Here is a 17,128-nt window from a genome sequence, read left to right as displayed (position 1 = left end):
CTGAAGAGCTGGAGTCAACAGGGTTCAGATCACAGAAAAAAGTGTTTAAATCCAGCAGTTTATCATATTTAGTCAGTAAAAGTAGCATAAATTATATATTTACGATTAAAGCTAAAATCTGTTCCCAGATTTGAGAGATTCAATACTGATAGAAATCATTTTTGAAATTCAGAATGCAACTGTTTTCTCCAGGTGTAAAAAAAATAATTAAAAATAAAATACTTTATAATACAGGGCAGCTTTACAATTTGATAAAAAATGCTATACACTTATTAAAAACGGTATAGTGTGTGTCTCAAATAATCAATAATAATTAGAATATCGACCCCAGAACAGAAGCAAAAAGCTGATGTTGGCTGAAACAGGCAGGAGATCCTGATCATCCACAGTGAGTTCAGGTCCAACATGGCTGAAGCGCCGCTCTGAAAGGAAGAAACCATTACTCTAAAACAAACGTTAAAAACCACAAAACATTCAAATTCCCCTGGAGGTCAGATGGAACTTAAATCCAATTGTTTGACAAAATGACCACTTGAAGCAACATCTAAAGATTTTGTCCAGAAACAAAACTGAAGTTATTAAAAATTAACAGTATAGAGTCAGCACACATTTCCAGGATTAAAAGACTAATGTTGCAAAAAGAAGAGAGTTTGTCTTTAGTCTCATTGATTACACTGCAAAAACACAAAATTTTAACAAGTAATTCTGGTCAGTTTCTAGAGCAAATATCTTAGTACACTTGAATAAGGTAAAACTAGCTTACGGGTACCGTAACTATTCAGCAGGATATGAGAACTTGTTTAAGTTAATTATTGATTACTATAATATTAATTAAAAACTAGTACCACTGGCTGATTGTTCCACACATAACAAGACATTAAGTGAAATAATTTGCCAATAAAAGCAGTACTTTTTTATAAATAATTTTTTAAAAACTGAACCAAAAACGCCTGGTAAGATTTTGCCTTTTTACAGTGCACTGTCACAGGGCTTCACGCTTCTGCCTAAAAGGTTAATCTGCTGTTGTTGTATCAACCTTCCAGACCTCTCAGGTCTTCTGGTTCTGGTTCTGCTCTGCATCTATGTGGTGCATAGAAGCAGAATTCAGCTTCTTTGCACCACAAATCTGGAACAAACTTCTAGAAAACTGCAAAAGAGCCGAAACACTGAGTTCCTTTAAATCTAGACTGCTTAGAGTTGCTTTTGATTCATAAAAACTGGAACACTGATCGGTATATTTGATGTGTTTTGATCATAGCAAACATTATTTTGTGTTTCTCAATTGATTATTGATTATGTTTTTATGACATAAAGCATTTTGAACTGCCTCGTTTCTGAAATACGCTATAAGAATAAACTTCACCTGCCTCGCCAGAAACTAATTTCAGATATCTGGAATGTAAGTTTAGTGAAGCAAATGTTACGTTAAAACAGCTTTTAAAGTAAAAAAAAAACTCACCTATATTTCTTCTTCAGAGTTCAAAGCGTTTAATTATCACTGTAGAAAACGTCATAAAAGTTCAAATATTGAACCAAAGTGAGGATAACTCATCACACTGCTGCTGAATATGTCTGAATATGTCTGTAGTCCACCTGTGTCTGTTTTACTCATCTGGTGCTGATAACTCAGAGTCTGTTTTTGTTATTTTCACCTGGAGTCACCTCCAAATCCTGACCTGCTTCCGGTCTACAAAGAATAAATCACACAGAAAACCGAGATTTATGAGAAATGGAAGGGAAAAGCGCTTTTTTGTTCTAATTCCGAGGAGGCAATGTGGTCATTTTTCTTATATGGTTGAAGAAAAGCGGAGGAGGAGGCGGGTAGGTGGGTTGTTAGGTGAGGGAAGGGTGACGTCAGGTCCCATCACGCTGACAGACCTCCTATTGGTCCAGCGGAGGCTTTTAAAAGGTGCAGCCAGCAGCGCACCGGAGGCTTGATCTCTGCGCTCAGGACGCGCCGCGGCTCTCCATGCTCTCCAACCCGGAACGGAGCTCCGGACCGACCGGAGCCAGGTGAGCTCGGACGGAGACCCACCGAGGGGAGTGTTTGGAGATACAACAGCGTGACAAATCTGGTCCCATTACGATGTTCTTAACAGTTTTTTTCTTTTGGTTTAGATGTTGGTGAGGACGCGGCGCGGACAGGACCTTTCATATCAACAGGTAGGTTCATCCAAAGCTCCATTTTAAAGAAGCAAACACTCACAAATCAAACTCCGAACATCTATTAAAAAAAGGAAGTGAATCAGAAATTAGACAGGAAATTAACGCGTCGTTACGGATTAAAATGACAACAGCTTCATGTTGGCTGGAGCTCCTCCGCTGCTGCCTGGACTGAAGAGAGGAGCTATTAAAAACAGAGGAATTAGGAGAAGAAGTGTATCGGTATCAGGAGAGGTGAAAATTAAGTATTAGTCTATTAAAAAACCTGAAATTTCACTTCTAGTAGATAAGTTTCTGTATTTGTATCCCTGGTGCTGTGTTGCGTTTGGGGAGATTTCAGCACCAGCGCGGGCGGACAGCTCCGCGCATCTGTCCCCGCGGCAGAGACTTCCGGTAGCCGGAGAGTTCATAACAATGGTGACAGCATGAAAGGCGCGAAGACGCATCACGCATTTTATTCATTTCTGTTCGCCTGTCTCCTTCTGGAAGCGGCGAGACGCGGGGCTGGAGCGCAGCCAGCGTGTCATATTTACATACCCTTCCTCCCCTCCTCCTCTTCCTCAATGCATGCACGCGCACCAAATGGTGTGACACGGCGCGTACGAGCTGCAGCCATGAGAGACATTCAGCGCTAACAGGTGTTCAAACAGGCCCGCTCGGTACATTCTTCCAATTATTGCAATTAGATGCTGCCTGGTTACCACTCCATAATGTGCAACTGCTGCTGTAGAGGAGAGTGTGTGCGTGTGTGTGTGTGTGTGTGTGTGTGTGTGTGTGTGTGTGCGTGTGTGTGTGGAAAGAGAAAAGGGAGGATGACACCGACAGACAGAAATAGAGGGGAAACAGCAGGAATGCGCATGAAAGAGTGGGTGCATTTGATGTCGCGATTGTTGCTCTCTGTGGAGGATGGGGAGGAAAAAGCGAAGCATTCTGAATTATATAGTAGTGAGTGAACGCCCTCTGCATGCATAACTAGCCCTCTGCTTTCCCCCTAACCCTGAGTCATTATCAGCTTCACCAGACTGTCCACAAACTGGAGGCAACAGTTAGATTTTTAATAAACACAAAAGGGAATAAAGAGCGGAGATTAGAGCAGAACAACGGGCTCCTGGGATGGAATAATGTTCTTTATTTTAATTGAAGGCGTTCAGGTTTGCAAGAGGTTTGAAATCCGTTCTGATTTATTCGTTTTAGTTTCCTGATCCACATGAATGATCAGCAGATCTGAACCGAGTGCAGGTGAGGTTCCTTTATTTACGTAAAGAAAAAAAAAAAATCAACAGGAAAGACCGGAAACAACCAAAGTACTACTTTGGGAAACCTTAGGATAATCTCCCAATTCTTTCATTTTATTTCAAAATTGCCATTTCTGCAGCATTTACTACTTTGATCAATCTTTAAAAAGCGCTTACAGGGGCAATCGCCCAGGGCTACAAGTTCTCAGAGGGAAGCAATTTTATTTTTTATTCTTTATTTTGTACTATGCATGTTTTACAAACTTAAGGGTTGATTTTAGCAGTGGTGGTGTTTTTTTGTATGACTTTATAGCAGGGCTGCAACTAACGATTCTTTTAGTAATCGATTATTAATTAATTGGATATTTCCTAATTCAACCTGTTAGATAATTGCTTATCTTTATTACAAATATCTGGTATTTCTACCAGAGTGTGTAGACCTTTTTGTACCTGCTGGGTTCTTTGTGACAGATTTCATCCAGTGAAATTAACATAAAACTGAAACAAACTTTAGTTGACGATTATTTCTGTAATCGATTCATCACGATTAATCCGGTGAATCGTTTCAGTCTTACACTGCAGCACATATTTTTGAGACCAACATTGTATCGTTTATTATTTATCGTGGTGCATTTGCTCTAAGAATATTGATCTATTGTTGTCATGATAAATTCCAATTGATGTTTAAAAAAACAAACTGTTCAGGATTGCTATTTTTACAAATTTCTTCACTTGTTAAATAAGAATACCAATAAGTACACTTTGAAAACGTGACTAAATGCAGTTCATATATGGAGTTTAGTGGAAAAAACTCCAGTAATTTGTCCTAAATAAGTGTATTATAAATGTTTTTCAAGAGCAGTATTTGTTTGTGGGGCTATGATTGTTCTGCCAATCAGTCCAATAAAGAAATAAGTACACAAATCAGATCACGACTAGTAATGCAGGCAATTTTTTTGAGTTATTTCAGGAACTTTATCATAATTTTTATGCATTTCTTTGGTGGGGGGATAAAGCACCAAAACTGGCTCCTGCCCTGGCCCCTGGTTCTTCTAAATCCAGCCCTGCTAATTTTTGTTCACTTTTTAGAACGAAGAGTACAAATATATAAGATAATGACAAGTAATGCTGGCAAATGTTTAAATGTATTTCATGAGCTTTATTACAGAATAATATATTTCTTTGTTTTTTGGGGGATCCGGGCACCAAAACTAGCTCCATATTTTTCTAAATATGCCAACTACCGAAAACTAGAAAAAAACCTGATCTCAACATTCAACCAAACCAGTGGAAAAACTTTCTTTTATATGTTTGCATTTAAACTAAAGGACACTGCAACCTGAACCCACCGTTTTGCAGTGACTCCAGAAGCTACATCTATTTGAGGCTAAACAGAGGAATGACAGAGGATGATCTGGCTGGTATTTCATCACCAGCGACGAGGCAACATCTTGATTTGATAAGTGATTGAGCTGTCATGCTGTAGAGCGAGCGGAGGGCAATCACAGCGGCCTTATCAGGGCGAGGAGCAGAAAGAAAGATAACAGGGCGCCATAAAGCGGGAGGCTGTCGGCGCAGGTGAGAGTAAATGTGTGTCATATTAAGCAGGGAGATGTTTGTGGCAGCTGTCAGCCTTGTTTGAACAGAAATCACAATCAACAGCCAGGCGCGTTTGTGACTCTCTCCGCCCTGCACCTTCTGCTCCTCCACTCCTTCCTCCTTCTGTTCGCCGCTAACCTCCTCCTCCTTCTGCCTCCTGTTGCTTCTCCAGCTTCAAGTGACTGACATTGCATCAGTTCCACCGCCGTCTCGAGTCGATTTATTGCAGCTTCAGATTTCTTTCAGCCCGACTTCAAAAAGCCTCCTTGTGAAAACAAGGCGCTCCCTTTCTCCTGCCTCCGCCTCGGAGAGCTTTTCTCTTCGATTCTACCCGGAAAGAAAGAGAGATAGAAAGAAAGAAACAAAGACAGAAAGAAAGAAAGAAGCGAGCTGCAGGGCGAACTGCGATGGGATTGACACGCATTTACTTCCATTTCACTGATTCGCTGAGTGAAATGCTGATTCCATGCGTGGAAATTGGGTAGTTTCAGTTGCAAAACAGAGGATACAAAAATATTTTTTTAAATAAAGTGCAGCAATTATGTAAAAAATAAATAAATAAATAAAACGCTTTACAGTTAGGTCTGTCGCAAAAATCAATAAATCATTTAATCACACAATGAATTAAAACAAAGTCAATAATTTCTATTTTCATGATTTATCGTTTTTCTACCAAAAACTGGATGATGAAACTTTTCAGTTCGTTGCTCTGGTCTTTACTAACCTTTTTTGAAGGACAGTTTGACTTGCAGAAACTTAATAATTCATTTTATTTGTTGTTTAGTTTATTCATTTTGGATATTTAGAATATTTTCCAGCTCCAGTGTTAAATGTCAATTTAAAGTTCATTGATCTTTGAAAATGTGTTCTCGCATTTTTAAGCCATCATCATTCCATTACTTTGAAAATGGTGTCAAAACAACAATATTATCGTGTATCGCGATAACTTCTGGGACAATTTGTAGTCCAGCAAAATGTATCGCCATAACATTTCTTTTTTTACAGTTTTTCAATCAATCAATCAATCAATCAAGTTTATTTGTATTGTAAAGGTTTTTTCAAAGTCGGGTCTCAGTTGGAAGGAAGATGAGAAAAAAAAAAGCAAAGTCTTTTTTTCAATAAAATAAAAGTTAAATTGAACTAAATGTCATTTTCTGATTGGCTGCCAGTGAAATTCATCAAGCTAAAAACTAATGGAAACGTTTCTGACAAGAAAAAGACCAAATAACTGTGGAAATAGAAAACAATTTGATGTTGATGTTTGATTAATATGAAATATGACATTTATAAAAAACATTCTAAGTCGATGTTTCTTTATATATTATTTTATATAAAATATTATTAAATGCAGTTACTGTGTGCAGTTATTGATAAAAATCTGAATTGCAGTCAAAGCCAAAGTACATTAAAAAAAGTATAAATAGTTTTTATAGTCACATTTATCATTATCACAATAGACCCAAAAATATCACAATAAAACTTAAAATCCATTAATTACACCCAGATGTTTGAAAGCCTCTATTTCTGTTAATTAAGCTTCAGAACATGACATTTAAAATTATTCCATCAGATTATTTACAAATTTATTTTTAAAAACAGAAATGTGCACTTACTGAAAAAAATGTTTCATACCTGCTTAAAGGTTGTTAAATTTAAAAAGTAGTTTTAATCTGACACCTAAAAGACTTGAGCATTCTAATTAAAGTTAAAAAAGTTAAATTAACAGGAAAGTGGAAAACATTTTTATGGTTTCTTAATAAATATAGCATTTTTGAATCTGTAGCTTTTTACAATATTTCACTTCTTTTTCAATAAATTTGGATATTATTGAAAAGTAAATTTATTTCAGGAACTTTATTACAAAGTAAATCACATTATATAGATTATTTACACACAGGTGGAAGTCTGAAAGTCTTTATTTCTGTTAATTACGATAATTTCTGCTTATAGTCAAATTAGAATAACAAAACTATATTTCATAACAGAAATGTGCACTTAATGAAAAAAAGTATGTTTAATACCTGCTTAAAGGTTGTTATTTAAAAAAAATACGTCTAATTTATGGAACATGACTTTAAAGTTTGAGTTAGAGAATAATTAATACAAAAGTGTAATAAGTTTCAATATTTTGTGAAACAAATATTTATATTTTTACAGGATTTTTCTTTTTATTAGTACATCCCTAATCAAAATCACACAACTACTCAAAAAAAGAGCAGCAAACATTTAGGTGTCACTTAATTTATTACATTTCTAAAAATAAAAATAAAAAAAAAGTGGCTTTAAAAGATAACAAATTATAAAAACCAAGTTAGACTTAATTTCTGATGTATAAAACCATAAAAACCAAAAATGCCCAGTGACCTGGTTGAGGCTCACGTTCGTTTACCAGCAGCTTTCCCCTCCACTCCTCTACTTAGGGAGAAGCTAAATCCATTGTTTGATGTGGCCTTTTCATTTGCTGGAGGGAAGCAGACAGGAACAGACGAAAGAAAGCAGAAGATACGAGACAAAAAGAAATGATCAGGCTTGATGGAAAAAGCGAGGGGTCTTAAAGAAACAAGCCTATCTGATTTTCTTAAAGCGGCTTAAACACAATTTAAAAAAACGTTGAGTTTTGCCTTTAAGAGGGTTTTTCTTTTTTGCTCTGAAGTCTGTTAAAATGGTTTTACTTTTGTGTTTCTAATTTCATTAAATCATTTCTAAATGAAACAAAACAATAAGGCAAATCAGAATCTAAATGACAGGTAATGGATAAATAAGTATCCAGGGACAGATAGATATTGAACAGACATCACACTGATAATTAGTCAGGCGTAAAGCATTGAATGCAACATATTTCAATACTTATTTAATCTGTGAAGGTGATTACGTCACATATATATTGTAACTGTTCCTGGGAAATAAACATGGGGTTACATCAAGAAAGTAACATTGCAATAAATCAATTAATCAACAAGTTACAACAAGTTCAATGATTTTACCACAATTTATTGTTTTCCTGTTTTCCATTTTCTTTCTACCAAAACTGGTCTTCAGTTTGGTGTTTTGGACATTTTTGTTTACAGAGACTCCCTAATTAATTTTATTTGATGTTTCTGTTGTTTTATTTATTTTGTATATTTAAAATATCTTCCAGTTCTGGCATTAAATGTTCAGTAGAACAGAATGTGTTCTTGCATTATTATGCCATTACTGTTATAATACCTAAAAGTCGTCTCAAAACAACAATATTATCGTTTATCGCAATAACTTCTGGTTCATAAAAAAAAAGACCTTTGTCCATTTTCACTTCAAAATATATATTTTAATCTAATACATCTGACTGAACCATCTAAGGCAAACCAGCATGAAGGTCAAATAATTATGTTCAATAATATTTTTAGGCTGCATAGAGAAAGAGATGTACAGATTGAAAAGGAAAACTTTTTTTGTCTTAACCAAAAATAAACCTGAGAAAAATATACTGTCTGCAGGCAAACCCAACAAATGTGAAACACTTAAATAGAAGAGTGATTGCTACTTTATAAAGTACACGCATCACAAATATGGTGTAAAGGAACTGTACAAAAACTTTGATGACTTTGAAAACTACATTTGATCTACGTATTTAATTTAAGAAGCCAAAAATAAAGTGGTTGGACTCTACGATTAAACAACTAGCTCTGCCCTATAACTATAAATAAATCATTTTAAACGTGGCGGAAAAGGAAGTAGACAGACACAGACTTCCGTTAGCCAATAGCGCGGTGCTAGCTTGATAGGAAAACTTTCACAATATAAGTTTGCATAGACAGATGTTAAAATCTCTTAAAACTGAATTTTATTTAACATTATATATCATATTCTTGTGTACTTCCAAATATTCATCAGAAAAGTGAAATAAAACACCATCTATTTGCTATTAGCACGTTAGCCACAGGCTACTGCGAGAATTAAAATGCAAGCATGTGGATAGAAAACTTCTGACTGCATATTTAAGTCACATAATCTTAATTTGACACAAAAATTTGTAGCTATACATTTTAAGTTGTACAATCTTGTTTTTTGTCGGTGTCTTTGTGATAACTTTTTTTTTTTAGTCATATTAATGTAATTACAATTAGCATGTTAGCATGTTGGAATATTGTTCATACTTGGAATATGAAGGTCAAATCTTTCTTGTAACTTTGTTACAACCAACATATTAGTCAACTGTTGGTGTCCATCTGTTTAGTATTTTTTATTGTAATTGGACATTAAGTGTGTTGGGAGGAAAACAAAAAGTTTGAATATGATAGAGGATCATATTCACAGATTTACAAAGAACCTTTGCATTTTCTCATGGTATAACAAGACTGTACTGTAAATGTCCCTGAAACTTGGCAATTCCCATGTTGTACTAAATTATTTGCTTTATTTATGTGAACTAATTTATTACACCCGATTTCCATTGCTTGTGGTTCTGATTCTGTTTTGGACCAAACCAGCATACCTATGAGAAACATTTTTCTCTGCTGAAAAACAAAAAATTGAAACTCTGAAATATAGTTTTTAAGTGTGTGATTAAAGTGATTGTAGAGTATTGTGTTAGTAGTTCTACAGTAGCTTAAATATGGACATAATTTATCTAATTTTCCAGTCTAACACTGACAGAATATTTCTTAAAACTGTACATAAAGTCAAGCTAAACTACGCCAACCAACTTCAATCTCTGATGTACAATTTTAGCAAACCAAGAGAAGAAACAGTAATTTATTTTTCAGCAACTTTAATTTTGCTCCTCACATAAATATTGCACAGAATTGCTTTAAAAATTCAGCACCAACATATTCAAAACTCAGTTAATTACACCTGAAAATTAGAAAAACTCTGACACTACTTTAACGTTACATCATTAAAATAAAGACTCCTAAACTTCAAAATTCATAATCATCTGGCTCCCATTAAAAGTGTTTTTCAGATTAGCTTGTCACACTTGGTGTAATGACCTTTTCTTGAAGAAAGGCCAATTACTTCTGCATCTTCTTTTCTACTGTTCATTAACTACAACATCTGGAATTCAATCAGAAAATTAAGCAGATATGTGCAGTAAGCATCTTCGTTGGTTTCTCGCTATCGTGATGCACAACTCAAATCCACACTTTGGAACAGTTTTATTTAAATCCTACGCGTCAAAACAGTTTCAGGTATATAGCTTTCAATGAACATACTAATTAAATCCAAGACTGACAGATGGTCCAACGTTCCACTTGTGACGAGTGGAAAAGAAACAGCAGGGACAACGGCGAATGGTGCAAAAATGAGACTGGAGAAACTAAATAGATTAACGAGCTGAAGTCTGTTTGCACTTTATCTCGTTTGAGCGACTGCCTGATGAGCTCAAACTGTGCGTGACCGATTTCTGCTCGTACGGATCGACCCGGATGGCTCTCTCGTGACCCCCTTCCCCTTGTCTGGTTTTCCACACGATCCCTTTATTTGTCAACCGCTGGTGCTGCTGCTTTCCGTTTTAGTCCGGCGCTGAGTAAAATGTGATGCAAATGCTGCGCAGCTCCTCATTACATGCAGGCTGTGAGTCATGATAAGACGCGGCTGTGTGTTCGCAGACAAAGTGTAACATCTGTATTGTCAGGCTGCCTCCTCTGCACAGCGATAAGAAAGGATTTATTTCAATAGCCCTCACAAAAGACTGTCAACATTAAGAAAAACACAGATTAACACAAATAAAGGATTAACTTCATAGTTAACTCAAACTAACAGGCCGAAGCGTCACTATCCACAACAACTCTCAAGACACTTGGATGATATGAGTAACAATAACATTTCATTTTACTTTGGGATAAATATTTTTTTAATTTTAAAATGAGTCCTTAGCTTTATTCTGTAAAAATTGGTCCACTTTTTTTTTTAACTTGAAACAACAAACGTTTTCCAAACTTGGAGAAATGCAGACACCAAAGTCCATATTTCTCAAGACAATAAAAAAAGAAAAAAAACAGACTAAAAATTCATTTTCAAGTTTTTAATGCTTGGATGTTGAACTAATAGTGAAATAATGACTGTAATTTTTCTAAAATATCTTAACAGACAGAATAGTTGATATTTTTTCATAAAGTTCAGCAATTAAATGTAAGACAAACGTATGTGAGACTTCATCATTCCTTAGAAAGAGTCTGCTGTTTTCCTGTTGGACATTCCAGAACCAGCAGTAAATACAGTTAACTAAAACTAATGGGGAAAAACTATGAGGAACTTGAACCACATTACTGTTATAATATCTTGTTTTTGTGTTTATGAATCTATTCCCCTTTTGAACTTATGCAAAATAACTTTGCCCCGATACAAGCAGTTTATATCAGCAAATGTATGCTGGTTCGCAAAATGGCTACAGTAAAAGTTTAGAGAAAACAATAATTCAACAATAATTTAATATATTTTTTGAAAATGGTCCCTTCTGTTGAGTATTAATTGCATGTTAATTGCATAATCACAAGTGTATTGTGATTATGCAAAAGGTCAATACTTTGACCTTTTTCTGCACCTGAAAATTAGCCACAGTATGAGAAAACATAAAGACAATTTTTAACTTATAGAACCAGTCGAATTAGACAAAAAGTAAAAAAACAAAATAAAACTGAACTATAATGACAAACAAAAAAACATTATATGCTTGGTTCAACACATTGAGGATTCATAAACAATATTTTAAAACCAGAATTACCCGACTGATTTATCATAAGAGAGGAAACTAATAACACACATTGCTAAATGTAATAGTTTCCCAGAATAACCAGGCTAGCGAAAATATAATTAACTTAATTCATCAAGAGACTACAAAAGCCATTTATTTATGTTTTAATTTGTGCAGGGAGGCCTGTATGCTGCATCTCTATGTATGAAATTAACTGAACAGAAACAACAGAGACATCATTTCCATGTCAATGCTTGAAACCTGTGCAGCACCTGAAGCACAAACGCAGAACTTCGAGAGAAGAACCACTTTATAGTACTGGGTGTCTTAATTGGTTACCATTCAATTTTAAAAGAGTTTAAAAGAGAAAACTCACAGAGCAGCACGCGTCGTTGTTCGTGTTTGATTGCGTTTCAATGCTCACATTTCTATTCCGCCTTTCAGGCTATAGAAAATTTAACAGCTCCCACGATTATGTATTTTCTTGTTCATCTATTTTTGTGTGAATGACTGCTGCGGTGTAACGACTCGCTTTTCTCTACAAGGTCGACGCGCTAGAGAGAGACGGGAAAGCGTTTCCTCGTCCACCTGCACGCTGTGAGTAACTGTTAGCATGTCGGCCATCTGCCGCCTTGTCGTGGTTTTTTTTAAATTCTCCACGCATTGCATTGTGAAGTGCTAGAAGTCAACCTACATGTGTCTATTTCTTTCCGAATGTGAGACCTTCCTTTGCAAGTTTCCTCAAGTGTGATGCCTGTTACGAGTCTGCATGCAGGTGTGAAACCTGGCGTGCCCCGACTGCTTCATTAGACGTACCACTTCGGCTGGTTTGTGTGATTTTCCTCCTTTTTTTGTTTGCTGTTTCTGAGGTGAGTGTGTGTGTGTGTGTGTGTGTGTGTGTGTGTGTGTGTGTGTGTGTGTGTGTGTGTGTGTGTGTGACAAACTCCTTCAAGCATGATGCGTGTGTGTCTTCATGAGTTTCTGCGTCTGCCTGTATACGTGTGTTTATAATCCAAGGCCATTCAATAGCGCCACATGGATCCATCCCATATTCTGGTCGCCATGGTAACCGAGGCCACTTATCACAGAGGGTCCAGGCAGATCAAACAGGTGTGCATCTCTGCTCAACAACTGTTGCTAGGAACCTTTGTTGCGCAAAACGCACAGGTGCTTGTCGCCACCGGTGGAAACCAGCAGGAGCGCAAAAACATTGTCTTGATGTCCCAGTCTGAACTGGTGTGTGTGTGTGTGTGTGTGTGTGTGTGTGTGTGTGTGTGTGTGTGTGTACAGAGTCTTTGTTCGAAACAGTTTGGCTTCTTCCGAGAGGATTTTTTTTTCTTAATATCATGTCACTCTGTGGGGCATCAAGTTGTCTTCTAGGTTAAAGGTCAAATATGACCAGCGTTGAAGTTAAAATGTTAGACATTGTTCTCTATTTTTGCTCCTTTAAACTAAAATCTGAAAATTTTATTTTAAAAATTCACAAAGGCAGTAAGTACAGCTTTCATTAAAAGTGAAAGGATTTTTAAAAGAGCCATGTAGTGACATTTAAAAATAGCATGTGAAACAAACTTTGTAGTTTGTTCACATCTGTGATCGTTTGTACCTCCAGACAGATAGTTTGTGATTTTTAACAGTTTTGGTCACATCACTGTGACCAAAATTGCAACATTTGTTAAATTTCCAGATTTTGTAGTTCTCTCTCACACGGCATTGTGTGAAACAAACCAAACCGTTTGAAAATCCTGTTCTCCCCTCATCTGCGGTGGCGCTGCACCAAGAACCACTGAAGGAAACAACATGAAAAACTCAGAAGACGACTCTAAGCGCAACTTCCTTCTTTACAAAATCTAGACAAAAATGGAGTGGCATCAGATTTTAGTGGTTGTAGTATTTCTCTTTTGTTATTGGTAAAAGACTACCTCATTATTCCCAGTAGCGCTAGATACACACGTCTGTTTTGGTTGTATTTACCCAGAATCCCCTGCACTGTAGTCTGCTTCCTACTTTTGGTCTGCTTGGCGTTCACATATTCATTCAAACCGCACCAGAGTTCACTTCTACCGAATCCAAATTTAGGTTTGTAGGCAGACCAGAGTTCTCATTTTTTGTCTGTATCAGAGTTTGATGCATATTCACATCTTCCCAAACAAACAGGACTTTCTATGCAAACAAACTAACTTAAAGCAGACTAAACCAGGCTGGTGTGAACGCACCATGAAATCCTTAATCCTGTTTTGTGAAGTTGGGTGCAAGAAAAGTTAATTTCTGGACCTTCAAACCCATATCTTTCAGGAACATGAAAAAAGATGTCATAACTTTGAAAATATACCAAATTAATGTTAAAAGTTTTAACTTTTGCATTGCTTTTATTTAAAACAAAATACCAAAAACAAACTAAAGTATTTTCAGGACAAGCATAGAAAATAGAGAAAGCTGCATCATATTTCCCGGTTAAAAATATTGTATTGCCTGTCTTATAATCTGAAATATCAAAATGAATGTGTAATTTTGTTTAAAAAAGAAAAAGAGAAAAATTGTGAATGCAGAAAAGTCAGTTATTTATGTGACTGGTGTGTCACATAACACAATTTTTGCCGCTTTTTGCCTGTGATTTAGTTTTTTATTTTTCTTACGCTACACAGGATACCAGTAAACTTCTACACATCTGTTTCAGCACAAAAAATAACCTAATTTCAATCATGTTATGTACTCAAACACAAGTCAAAATATTTTCTAGTTTACGTTTTTCATTATTGTTTCTAATGGGAATACCCAGTTGCATAAACACAAATACAAACACACAGGGCAGTACAATTCAATTTAGTTAAGATCCTTTCTTTCCATATTTATATCCCACTGCACAGAAATCATTTCAAATTCTGTGTGGATCAAAACTGCAAAATGTGTAAAATGTGTGTGTGCAGTTTCAGTTTTTAAATTCAAGGTTAAAGCAGGACATGTTCAATAGAAAGAAATGGGAAAGAATGGTACAAAGCAGCAGAAGGAAATTACAGGAAAAGGATTGAGAGGAAAGTGCTGGAGGCTTGGTCAGAGAAACCGTGTTGAATCCAGCTACGGTTCCTCGACTTGCAGATCCTGCCACCACTTTCCCCGTCCTCCCTCCTTTTACTCACCTTGCCTTTGTTCGTAACAACCTTTCGCCTCCTTTCCTCAACATAGAGCTGAGCGACGTGGCTTAAAAATAAAATCTCAGATTTTTTTCATACCAGATCTGATTTCCGGTTTTAAACTATTTTGTTTCTCGTTTTCTTTTCTAAAAAAATTACGTTAGAAACAGCAGAAAACATTTTTAAAAAGTGGCTTCTAATTCATCCATCCCCTCTGTGAGTTGAACAATGGCGTGGTAGGGCCAGCTATAAGAATATTAGTGACAAGAATATAGTGCGAGTAATAGCAAAATAATATCCTAAAAATACAAGGAAGTTACTTTCATAAGAAAAATCTTGGATAAAAGCACAAAGGTCTGATGTGAGCAGCTCAGCAAGTCATCTGCTCAGTTGTTTCAAAGTCCTTCTACTGATTTGATTCTGATGTGTTAAAAGATGAAGTATTTCCTTAGCTATAAAACCAATACCAAAGTAAAACAAGCTCCTCAACATTCCTCATTTTAAATTTTTTTCGTTTTTGTGTAGGAGTTAGTATAAAATTACGACTTCATCCTGCTAATATTCTGACATTATTCTCGTGTTATGTTGACTCACATGACTTTATTCTCCTAATACTATAACTTTATTCTGGTAATATTGTGACTTCATTCTCGTAAGTAAAAATACTGTAACTTCGTCCTAACACTCTGTGGTAACAACATGGCTGTTTTTGGCGCTATAGAAACCTACAGAGTGCACTGGTGGAAAAAAAATTTTAAAATCCAGATTTTCAAAGATTAAGGTTGAATTCAGACCAACCTTGTTCAGTCCGCTAATCCAACTCCAGTCCATTTACCTGGAAAATCTGGTTCGTATGAGTTGGTGTAAATGCACAATCTGACCAAAATATGAACTCTAATCTGCCTACAAACCTACATCTCAGTTTGATTGAATTGTACTCTGGTGCATATGTGAGTGCCAAGCAGACCGCAGACTGCTCCAGAAGCACGAAACGGACTATAGTGCAGGGAATTCTGGGTAAATACAACCAAAGCAAACATGCGAGTTTAGTGCTAGCGGAGAAATGGCTCGTGGTCTTTAGCCAAAGACAAAAAAGAGAAATCCTGCAATCACTAAAATCTTTGTTTACATTTTATGAAGAAGGAAGTTGTGCTCAGTGTCTTCTTCAGAGGTTTTCATGTTGTTTCCTTCAGTGGTTCTTGGTGCAGCGCCCCCACAGGCGAGGAGAAGAACGGGTTTTTCAATCGTTTTGGATTGTCTTGACAGTGCAGTGTGAAAGTGAACCAGCTGAAAATGTAACAAATGTTGCAATTTGGGTCCCCAAATGAACTGAGTCTAAATCTACAAAAACAATTTAATTAATTGATCAAATCAATTTGTTGCCCAGTCCTACCTCATCCCTCCGTCCTCCAGTTTCCACTTTAACTAGGCATCCTCAGAAGGCACCATGCTGTTGGCACAACCTCCCCCACTATCTAATAAACCTGAAAGGACAAACATAAGCCTCCCCAAAAATTACCTCTCCTTTGGTATTAATATACAGCTCATACGTTATGAGCAAAGCTACGTCTGACATTAAAACATATCTCCTCAGCATTCTCACATTTTCCTGTTTGGTTCTCCCCTGGCTTGCTTTCCACGTTGCTTCCTCTGATGATATTTACGAGATAATTAATATTGACAGGAAGCACTTGGGCTTGCTCAGTGAGCTGTCCGCTTTACAAGTATCCACACAAATCCATATTGACAAGCCGGTTGCAGTCTGAGGTGCCCTCCACCTGTTTGTGAGTTTATTTCGGTGTAAACAATTACTGCAAGCTGACAGGAAACCAAACTAGCCTGAGGTGGATTTACACCTGCAGTTGATCTGATTTTGCTTCATTTAATTAAGATATTCGGTTGGTTCCAGAGGCGTAAAGTTGAATGCAATTTTTCAATAAAAGATTTTTACCCTCCGCTGCTTTTCCCCCTATATGTTTTCCACCCTCCCCATATGCTCATTTCAGCTTTAATCCCAGCATAACACCTTTCGTTCCGCTCGCTCTCACTCCTTTCTCTCCTCTTGCTCACACCAGATCCCTCACCTCTCCTCCTCTTCCTCCTACCTGCTCCCTGCCTCTCTCCTCTGTGTTTTTTTCCACTCCTGGTCCTTTCCGTAACCCAATAACCTCGACTCTTGAGCGCGCCCCTCACCTCTCCGCGCTGCTCTTCCTGCCCACCGCCTCCTTGTCTCTGGCCGTTTGTTCCCCTGCGGCGAGCCCTCAGCTAAGGCTGCCATGTGCAGGATGCTCCCTCGGTGAGAGGTCAGTGGTCTGGCTGTTTTTCTC

General features: G+C 36.8%; 1 long non-coding RNA gene across 1 annotated transcript; it reads left to right on the top strand.

The window, feature by feature from the left end:
- Positions 1-1,556: 1,556 nt before the first annotated feature.
- On the top strand, positions 1,557-12,534 carry LOC114161735 (uncharacterized). Its single transcript, XR_003599068.1, has 3 exons — positions 1,557-2,013; positions 2,119-2,163; positions 12,216-12,534. It is a non-coding gene; the product is annotated as an uncharacterized LOC114161735 (long non-coding RNA).
- Positions 12,535-17,128: the final 4,594 nt, after the last annotated feature.

The sequence above is a fragment of the Xiphophorus couchianus genome, chromosome 2, assembly GCF_001444195.1.
Source record: "Xiphophorus couchianus chromosome 2, X_couchianus-1.0, whole genome shotgun sequence".
Classification (NCBI taxonomy): Eukaryota; Metazoa; Chordata; class Actinopteri; order Cyprinodontiformes; family Poeciliidae; genus Xiphophorus; species Xiphophorus couchianus.
This window is presented reverse-complemented; position numbering and strand designations above follow the sequence as displayed.